This window comes from Amblyraja radiata, chromosome 13 (assembly GCF_010909765.2).
Source record: "Amblyraja radiata isolate CabotCenter1 chromosome 13, sAmbRad1.1.pri, whole genome shotgun sequence".
Taxonomy (NCBI): domain Eukaryota; kingdom Metazoa; phylum Chordata; class Chondrichthyes; order Rajiformes; family Rajidae; genus Amblyraja; species Amblyraja radiata.
The window spans coordinates 52295228-52304878 of record NC_045968.1 but is presented as its reverse complement, the minus strand read 5'-3'; the positions used below and the strand labels follow the sequence as shown (position 1 = coordinate 52304878).

The 9651-nt window shown below is 35.1% G+C and overlaps 1 long non-coding RNA gene across 1 annotated transcript; it reads left to right on the top strand.

The window, feature by feature from the left end:
• Positions 1–2363: 2363 nt before the first annotated feature.
• Positions 2364–7329, top strand: LOC116980035. Its single transcript, XR_004413832.1, has 3 exons — positions 2364–2396; positions 6219–6278; positions 7265–7329. It is a non-coding gene; the product is annotated as an uncharacterized LOC116980035 (long non-coding RNA).
• Positions 7330–9651: the final 2322 nt, after the last annotated feature.

The following is a 9651-nucleotide window of genomic DNA, read 5'->3' as shown; positions in this document are numbered from 1 at the left end:
TAATTCGTTGATATCTTCAGAAATCAAATTGTTATCCATACAATTATTTGTTGTTTTCTTGGTAACATTACATCTCATTAGTTATAGTTTATGTAGTTCATTTTTAATATCATGGATGCCTATTTGTTTGGAAAACACTAGCAAATCCATTGCATCAGTTCCCACTTACATGACCGCAGACCAAAGTACAACGATGACCTCTTATACAACAGAATCAACATCAACAGAGACAGGTACCATATGCAGCATATCACCTTGTACTCCAAATCTGGGCAAATGATCAAGCTTGTCTTGTCATCCTTCCTTAGACTCAGACAGCAATTATGTCACACAGAATGGAAATAGTCTCTATGGCCCAATATGTCCAAGACACGGATGATCAGCCATTGAATCGAGCTCTATTTGACAATGGCAGTTCCATATCACACTAATTTATTTCACATTTTATTTTTCATTGCTGCTCATTACATACTTTAGGAAACAAAAGAGTGTTTAATTCACTTTTAATTTCCATTGATGTCACATCTTTATTTCATTCTCAGAACCAAGCACAACAACTGCCACTGCATCGACTACGTCCGCCACCAGCAGCGAAACAACAGGTACGAGGATAATGCAGCACCATCAGAATAAAAAATAAAATAATTAATGTCAGTTTAGAATTGTACTCCAAATCTGGGCATGGGTAATTTGGAAATATTGATTAAACTTGGCTTGTCAACCCCTCTTAGATTTAGAGAGTAATAGTGTCAATCAGAATGGAAATAATCTCCACAGTCCAATATGATCAGCCATTGAAGCTAGCTCCATTTGCCCACGACGGTGCCATATCACTGTAAACTTTCTATTCCATTCATCTGTCCAAGTCTCTTTTGAATAATATAACTGTTCTTGTCGCAACCACTTCATATGCATGCTTGCCCCATATACCCATGTTCCTTGAATACTAGGTAACATTACATCTCATCAGTTATAATTTATGTTAGAATATCATGCAAGCAGTCAAATAAGCCAATAATGAAAGTCAGGCAATTATTAATTTATTATTTGTGAACAACATCGATGCTTATTCGTTTTGGGAAATAGTAGCAGATCCAATGTACCAGTTACCACTTACATGATTGTATGATGTTAATATGCATCATCAGATTAAAAAAATACCATCTTCTTGAACACCCAGGGTCATTTAGGAAAGAAAGGAGTGTTTATTCCACTTTCAATTTCCATTAATGTCACATCTTTATTTCATTCTCAGAACCAAGCACAACAACTGCCACTGCATCGACTACGTCCGCCACCAGCAGCGAAACAACAGGTATGAGGATAATGCAGCACCAGGATTCACTGATCAAACTTTAAAAAGATACATTATTGATCAACACGTGACAATCAATAATGGGTCGTAAGCCATGACAGAAATATAGTGATAACTCGAGTAGAATATTGTTGCCTAACATCTGGAATTCACTTTGAAAAGTAGTTGCCATTGTAATCAACACTATAGTTTATATAGAAATATCATACGTAGTCAAAAAATCAATAATTTAAGTCAGACAATGATTAATTGAACATTTCTATTATCGTGGATCCTTTTTTATTTGGAAAATATCAGTAAATCAATTGCACCAGTTACAACTTACATGATTGTATGTTGCTAATACACATCATCAGAATAAAAAATAAAATAATTAATGTCAGTTTAGAACTATACGCCAAATCTGGGCATGGGAAATTAAGAAATATTGATTAAACTTCTCTTGTCAACCCCTCCTAGGCTTAGAGAGTAAATGTGTCAATCCGAATGGAAATAATCTCCACGATCCAATATGTCCAATATGATCAGCCATTGAAGCCAGCTCCATTTGCCCACGACGGTTCCAAATCACTCTAAACTTTCTAATCCATTAATCTGTCCAAGTCTCTTTTAAATAATATAACTGTCGCAACAACTTCATATGGATGCTTGCTCCATATATCCATGTTTGTTCAATTCTAGGTAATATTACATCTCATCAGTTATAGATTATGTTTGGAATATCATGCAAGCAGTCAAATAAGCCAATAATGAAAGTCAGGCAATTATTCATTTATTATTTCTTGACATCATCGATGCTTATTCGATTTGGAAAATAGTAGCAGGTCCAATGTACCAGTTACCACTTACATGATTGTACGATGTTAATATACATCATCAGATTTAAAACAAAATTACATCTTCTTGGACATCCAAGGGACATTTTATGTGTAGCCATGAGTATGCTGCCATGTATTTTAACTGATATTTCTCTGCATATGTGAAGATTCAACAATATCTACATCCACAGCAGAAAGCACATCCACAGACCAAAGTACAATGATGACCTCTTATACAACAGAATCAACATCAACAGAGACAGGTACCATAAGTCACATCTAGTGCACCAGATTTGGGCAAGGGAAATTCAGAAATAATAGTAAAACGTATCTTCTCAACCCCTCTTCGACTCAGAGAGTAATTGTGTCATACAGAATGAAAATAGTCTCTCCGGCTCAATATGTCCAAGCCACGGTTGAGCAGCCATTGAAGCTAGCTCCAATTGGCCTCCGCGCTTCCATATAACTCTAAAATGTTCCAATCCATGCGCCTGTCCAAAAGATGTCACATCTTTATTCCATTCTCAGAACCAAGCACAACAACTGCCACTGCATCGACTACGTCCGTCACCAGCAGCGAAACAACAGGTACGAGGATAATGCAGCACCATCAGAATAAAAAATAAAATAATTAATGTCAGTTTAGAATTGTACTCCAAATCTGGGCATGGGTAATTTGGTAATATTGATTACACTTGGCTTGTCAACCCCTCTTAGATTTAGAGAGTAATAGTGTTAATCAGAATGGAAATAATCTCCACAGTCCAATATGATCAGCCATTGAAGCTAGCTCCATTTGCCCACGACGGTGCCATATCACTCTAAACTTTCTATTCCATTCATCTGTCCAAGTCTCTTTTGAATAATATAACTGTTCTTGTCGCAACCACTTCATATGCATGCTTGCCCCATATACCCATGTTCCTTGAATACTAGGTAACATTACATCTCATCAGTTATAATTTATGTTAGAATATCATGCAAGCAGCCAAATAAGCCAATAATGAAAGTCAGGCAATTATTAATTTATTATTTGTGAACAACATCGATGCTTATTCGTTTTGGGAAATAGTAGCAGATCCAATGTACCGGTTACCAGTTACATGATTGTATGATGTTAATATGCATCATCAGATTAAAAAAAATACCATCTTCTTGAACACCCAGGGACATTTAGGAAAGAAAAAAGTGTTTAATCCACATTCAATTTTCATTAATGTCACATCTTTATTTCATTCTCAGAACCAAGCACAACAACTGCCCCTGCATCGACTACGTCCACCACCAGCAGCGAAACAACAGGTATGAGGACAATGCAGCACCAGGATTCACTGATCAAAATTTAAAAAGATACATTATTGATCAACACGTGACAATCAATAATGGGTCGTAAGGCATAACAGAAATATAGTGATAACTCGAGTAGAATATTGTTGCCTAACATCTGGAATTCACTTTGAAAAATGGTTGCCATAGTAATCAACCCTATAGTTTATATAGAAATATCATACGTAGTCAAAAAAATCAATAATTTAAGTCAGACAATTATTAATTGAACATTTCTATTATCGTGGATCCTTTTTTATTTGGAAAATATCAGTAAATCAATTGCACCAGTTACAACTTACATGATTGTATGTTGCTAATTCACATCATCAAATAAAAAATAAAATAATTAATGTCAGTACACCAAATCTGGGCATGGGAAATTAAGAAATATTGATTAAACTTCTCTTGTCAATCCCGCCTAGACTTAGAGAGTAATTGTGTCAATCCGAATGGAAATAATTTCCACGGTCCAATATGTCCAATATGATCAGCCATTGAAGCCAGCTCCATTTTCCCACGGCGGTTCCAAATCACTCTAAACTTTCGAATCCATTCATTCTGACCAAGTCTCTTTTAAATAATATAACTGTCGCAACAACTTCATATGGATGCTTGCTCCATATACCCATGTTCGTTCAATTCTAGGTAATATTACATCTGATTATTATTACATCTGACTATATATTAATATACATCATCAGATTTAAAACAAAATTACATCTTCTTGGACATCCAGGGACATTTTATGTGTAGCCATGAGTATGCTGCCATATATTTTAACTGATATTTCTCTGTATATGTGAAGATTCGACAACATCTACATCCACAGAAGAAAGCACATCCACAGACCAAAGTACAATGATGACCACTTATACAACAGAATCAACATCAACAGAGACAGGTACCATAAATCACATCTAGTGCACCAGATTTGGGCAAGGGAAATTCAGAAATAATGGTAAAACGTATCTTCTCAACCCCTCTTCGACTCAGAAGGTAATTGTGTCATACAGAATGAAAATAGTCTCTCCGGCTCAATATGTCCAAGCCAAGGTTGAGCAGCTATTGAAGCTAGCTCCAATTGGCCTCGGCAGTTCTATCTAACTCTAAAATGTTCCAATCCATGCGCCTGTCCAAATCTCTTTTAAATAATATAATTGTTCCTGCCTCAATCACTTCATCTGCATACCTGCTCCATACAACCATCACCCTCGGTGAAAAAACAAGGTCAGGTTCTTATTATATCTATTCCCTCTAACCTTAAATCAGTGCCCTACAATACTAGATACACAACCTGGGTAAAGACTCTGTTCATTAATACTTCTATTTCAACATGATTTACACAAATCTATCAGATCAACCTAACAGATAATGCTCAGTCAAATTTGCATGCACAACTTCAGTATTTCCAGTTGAAGACTACTGCATTAAACATTGTGCCGTAATGTGGTGACAAATCAAAGCAGAATACTGAGAACAAAATTATATTAAGTAATTTATCGTAATTCGTTGATATCTTCAGAAATCAAATTGTTATCCATACAATTATTTGTTGTTTTCTTGGTAACATTACATCTCATTAGTTATAGTTTATGCAGTTCATTTTAATATCATGGATGCCTATTTGTTGGGAAAACACTAGCAAATCCATTGCATCAGTTCCCACTTACATGACCGCAGACCAAAGTACAACGATGACCTCTTATACAACAGAATCAACATCAACAGAGACAGGTACCATATACAGTATATCACCTTGTACTCCAAATCTGGGCAAATGATCAAGCTTGTCTTGTCATCCTTCCTTAGACTCAGACAGCAATTCTGTCACACAGAATGGAAATAGTCTCTATGGCCCAATATGTCCAAGACACGGATGATCAGCCATTGAATCGAGCTCTATTTGACAATGGCAGTTCCATATCACACTAATTTATTTCACATTTTATTTTTCATTGCTGCTCATTACATACTTTAGGAAACAAAAGAGTGTTTAATTCACTTTTAATTTCCATTGATGTCACATCTTTATTTCATTCTCAGAACCAAGCACAACAACTGCCACTGCATCGACTACGTCCGCCACCAGCAGCGAAACAACAGGTACGAGGATAATGCAGCACCATCAGAATAAAAAATAAAATAATTAATGTCAGTTTAGAATTGTACTCCAAATCTGGGCATGGGTAATTTGGAAATATTGATTAAACTTGGCTTGTCAACCCCTCTTAGATTTAGAGAGTAATAGTGTCAATCAGAATGGAAATAATCTCCACAGTCCAATATGATCAGCCATTGAAGCTAGCTCCATTTGCCCACGACGGTGCCATATCACTCTAAACTTTCTATTCCATTCATCTGTCCAAGTCTCTTTTGAATAAAATAACTGTTCTTGTCGCAACCACTTCATATGCATGCTTGCCTCATATACCCATGTTCCTTGAATACTAGGTAACATTACATCTCATCAGTTATAATTTATGTTAGAATATCATGCAAGCAGCCAAATAAGCCAATAATGAAAGTCAGGCAAATATTAATTTATTATTTGTGAACAACATCGATGCTTATTCGTTTTGGGAAATAGTAGCAGATCCAATGTACCAGTTACCACTTACATGATTGTATGATGTTAATATGCATCATCAGATTAAAAAAATACCATCTTCTTGAACACCCAGGGACATTTAGGAAAAAAAAAAGTGTTTATTCCACTTTCAATTTCCATTAATGTCACATCTTTATTTCATTCTCAGAACCAAGCACAACAACTGCCACTCCATCGACTACGTCCGCCACCAGCAGCAAAACAACAGGTATGAGGATAATGCAGCACCAGGATTCGCTGATCAAACTTTAAAAAGATACATTATTGATCAACACGTGACAATCAATAATACGTCGTAACCCATGACAGAAATATAGTGATAACTCGAGTAGAATATTGTTGCCTAACATCTGAAATTCACTTTGAAAAGTAGTCGCCATTGTAATCAACACTATAGTTTATATAGAAATATCATACGTAGTCAAAAAAATCAATAATTTAAGTCAGACAATTATTAATTGATAATTTCTATTATCGTGGATCCTTTTTTATTTGGAAAATATCACAAAATCAATTGCACCAATTACAACTTACATGATTGTATGTTGCTAATACACATCATCAGAATAAAAAATAAAATAAATAATGTCAGTTTAGAATTGTACGCCAAATCTGGGCATGGGAAATTAAGCAATATTGATTAAACTTCTCTTGTCAACCCCTCCTAGACTTAGAGAGTAATTGTGTCAATCCGAATGGAAATAATCTCCACGGTCCAATATGTCCAATATGATCAGCCATTGAAGCCAGCTCCATTTGCCCACGACGGTTCCAAATCACTCTAAACTTTCGAATCCATTCATCTGTTCAAGTCTCTTTTAAATAATATAACTGTCGCAACAATTTCATATGGATGCTTGCTCCATATACCCATGTTCGTTCAATTCTAGGTAATATTACATCTCATCAGTTATAGATTATGTTTGGAATATCATGAAAGCAGTCAAAATAAGCCAATAATGATAGTCAGGCAATTATTCATTTATTATTTCTTGACATCATCGATGCTTATTCGATTTGGAAAATAGTAGAAGATCCAATGTACCAGTTACCACTTACATGATTGTACGATGTTAATATACATCATCAGATATAAAACAAAATTACATCTTCTTGGACATCCAGGGACATTTTATGTGTAGCCATGGGTATGCGGCCATGTATTTTAACTGATATTTCTCTGCATATGTGAAGATTCAACAATATCTACATCCACAGAAGAGAGCACATCCACAGACCAAAGTACAATGATGACCTCTTATACAACAGAATCAACATCAACAGAGACAGGTACCATAAATCATATCTAGTGCACCAGATTTGGGCAAGGAAAATTCAGAAATAATGGTAAAATTTTCTTCTCAACTGCTCTTCGACCCAGAGAGTAATTGTGTCATACAGAATGAAATAGTCGCTGTGGCACAATATGTCCAAGCCACAGTTGATCAGCCATTGAAGCTAGCTCCACTTGCCCGCGGCGGTTCCATTCTACTCTAAAATGTTCCAATCCATGCACCTATCCAAATTTATTTTAAATAATATTATTGTTCCTGCCTCAACCACTTCATCAGCATGCCTGCTCCATACAACCATTACCCTCGGTGAAATAGATCAGATCAAGTTCTTATTATATCTATTCCCTATAACCTTAAATCAGTGCCCTACAATACTAGATACCAACCTGGGTAAAGACTCTGTTAATTAATACTTCTATTTCAACATGATTTACACAAATCTATCAGATCAACCTTCATCCTCCTTCAATCCAAGAAATAAAGTAAAGCCTGCCCAACATATATGTGCAGATCAGCTCTTATGCTGGTTATATCCTCAAACATATTGCAGTTTTGTACAAAGTTCTGGCCTTGAAAAGCAATACTAAAATGAACGAGCGACATTCCAGATAACTAGGGATATTAGGAAGAGTTATTGACTTGTGCAAAAAACGATTTCAGTTGATTGGTCAGAAAGGGCAAGATTATTTAGGTAACTATGGAGAGAGAATGAGAAATCTAACAACTAATGCTCAGTCAAATTTGCATGCACAAATTCAATATTTTCAGTTGAAGACTACTGCATTAAACATTGTACCATAACGTGATGACAAATCAAAGCAGCACACTGAGAAAAAAATGTAACCCTGAAATCTCTGCCTCCCTTCTTTGGGAAACATTTAAAGCATTTGTGCGAGGAGCATTAATCTCTTCTCAATCATTTCTTAACAAAGAGAATAGGGCCAAACAACAGAAATTGGAAATGGAAATAAGGCAATTACACATAGAAAATGCAGCAGCACCATCCATGATAAAATACAATAAAATTGCAGTACTGAAATATAAATTGAACAAGATATACTCAGACCAAGTTATAAAACTTTATCAACATACAAAACAATTAAATTTTGAATTTGGTGATAAACCACAAAAACTATTAGCGCGACAACTTTGTAAACTGGACGGGGAAAAAACAATTTACAAAATTAGAAAAGACAAGGGAGAAACATTAACACTGCCTAAAGATATTAATGATAGATTTTTACAATACTATCAAAAATTGTACTCATCTAAAATGACAGAACAATCAGCAGGAATGGAAACATTTCTACAGAAATGTAAGCTTGCGGGTTTAGATCAGAAAGAGAGAGAATCACTTGGTGCTGAAATTACGATAAAAGACATTGAAGAGTCAATTAAATCTTTAAAAAACGGAAAGGCTGCAGGTCCTGATGGTCTAAGTTCTAAATTTTATTTAAACAATTATGATCTGGTCTCTCCACGCCTACAGACACTGTACAATTACGCTTACACTCAACAGAAACTCCCAGAAACTCTAAATGAATCTACAATCATACTCATACCAAAAACGGATAAGGATCTTGAAGACCCAGGTTCATATAGAGCAATAGCCCTTTTAAATACTGATCATAAAATATTAACAACAATTCAATCTCATAGATTGAGCTTAGTGATTAACAAATTAATACACCCCGACCAAACAGGATTTATTCCAAAACGTTATTCATTTTATAATCTGAGAAGACTATTCAATATTATATACTCCAATAGAATTCCTAATGCAGATCTACCAATTATTTTGTTAGATGCTGAAAAAGCATTTGACCAGGTAGATTGCCATATTTATTTTCGGTGATGGAAACATTTCAATTGGGAGAGAAGTACTGTACATGGGTTAAATTGTTATACTCTAATCCAACAGCTAGAATATTATCAAACCAAATGTTATCAACTAAATGTAATCTCTCTTGAGGTTGTAGACAAGGATGTTCACTATCCCCACTATTATTTGCTCTTGCAATCGAACCCTGAGCAAAAAGCGTTAGAACCCATACAGGAATATATGGATACAACACTAGAGACACAAGGAATAAAATGTCCTTATATGCAGATGACGTACTAATATATATTACAAAGTTAGAAACTAGTATTCCAAATCTATTAAATTTAATAACTCAATTTGGTCAGTTTTCAGGATATAGAATTAATTGGAATAAAAGTGAAATCATGCCAATAACAAAACTCAATTTACATACATTACAACAATCCCCTTTTAAATAGTTAAAG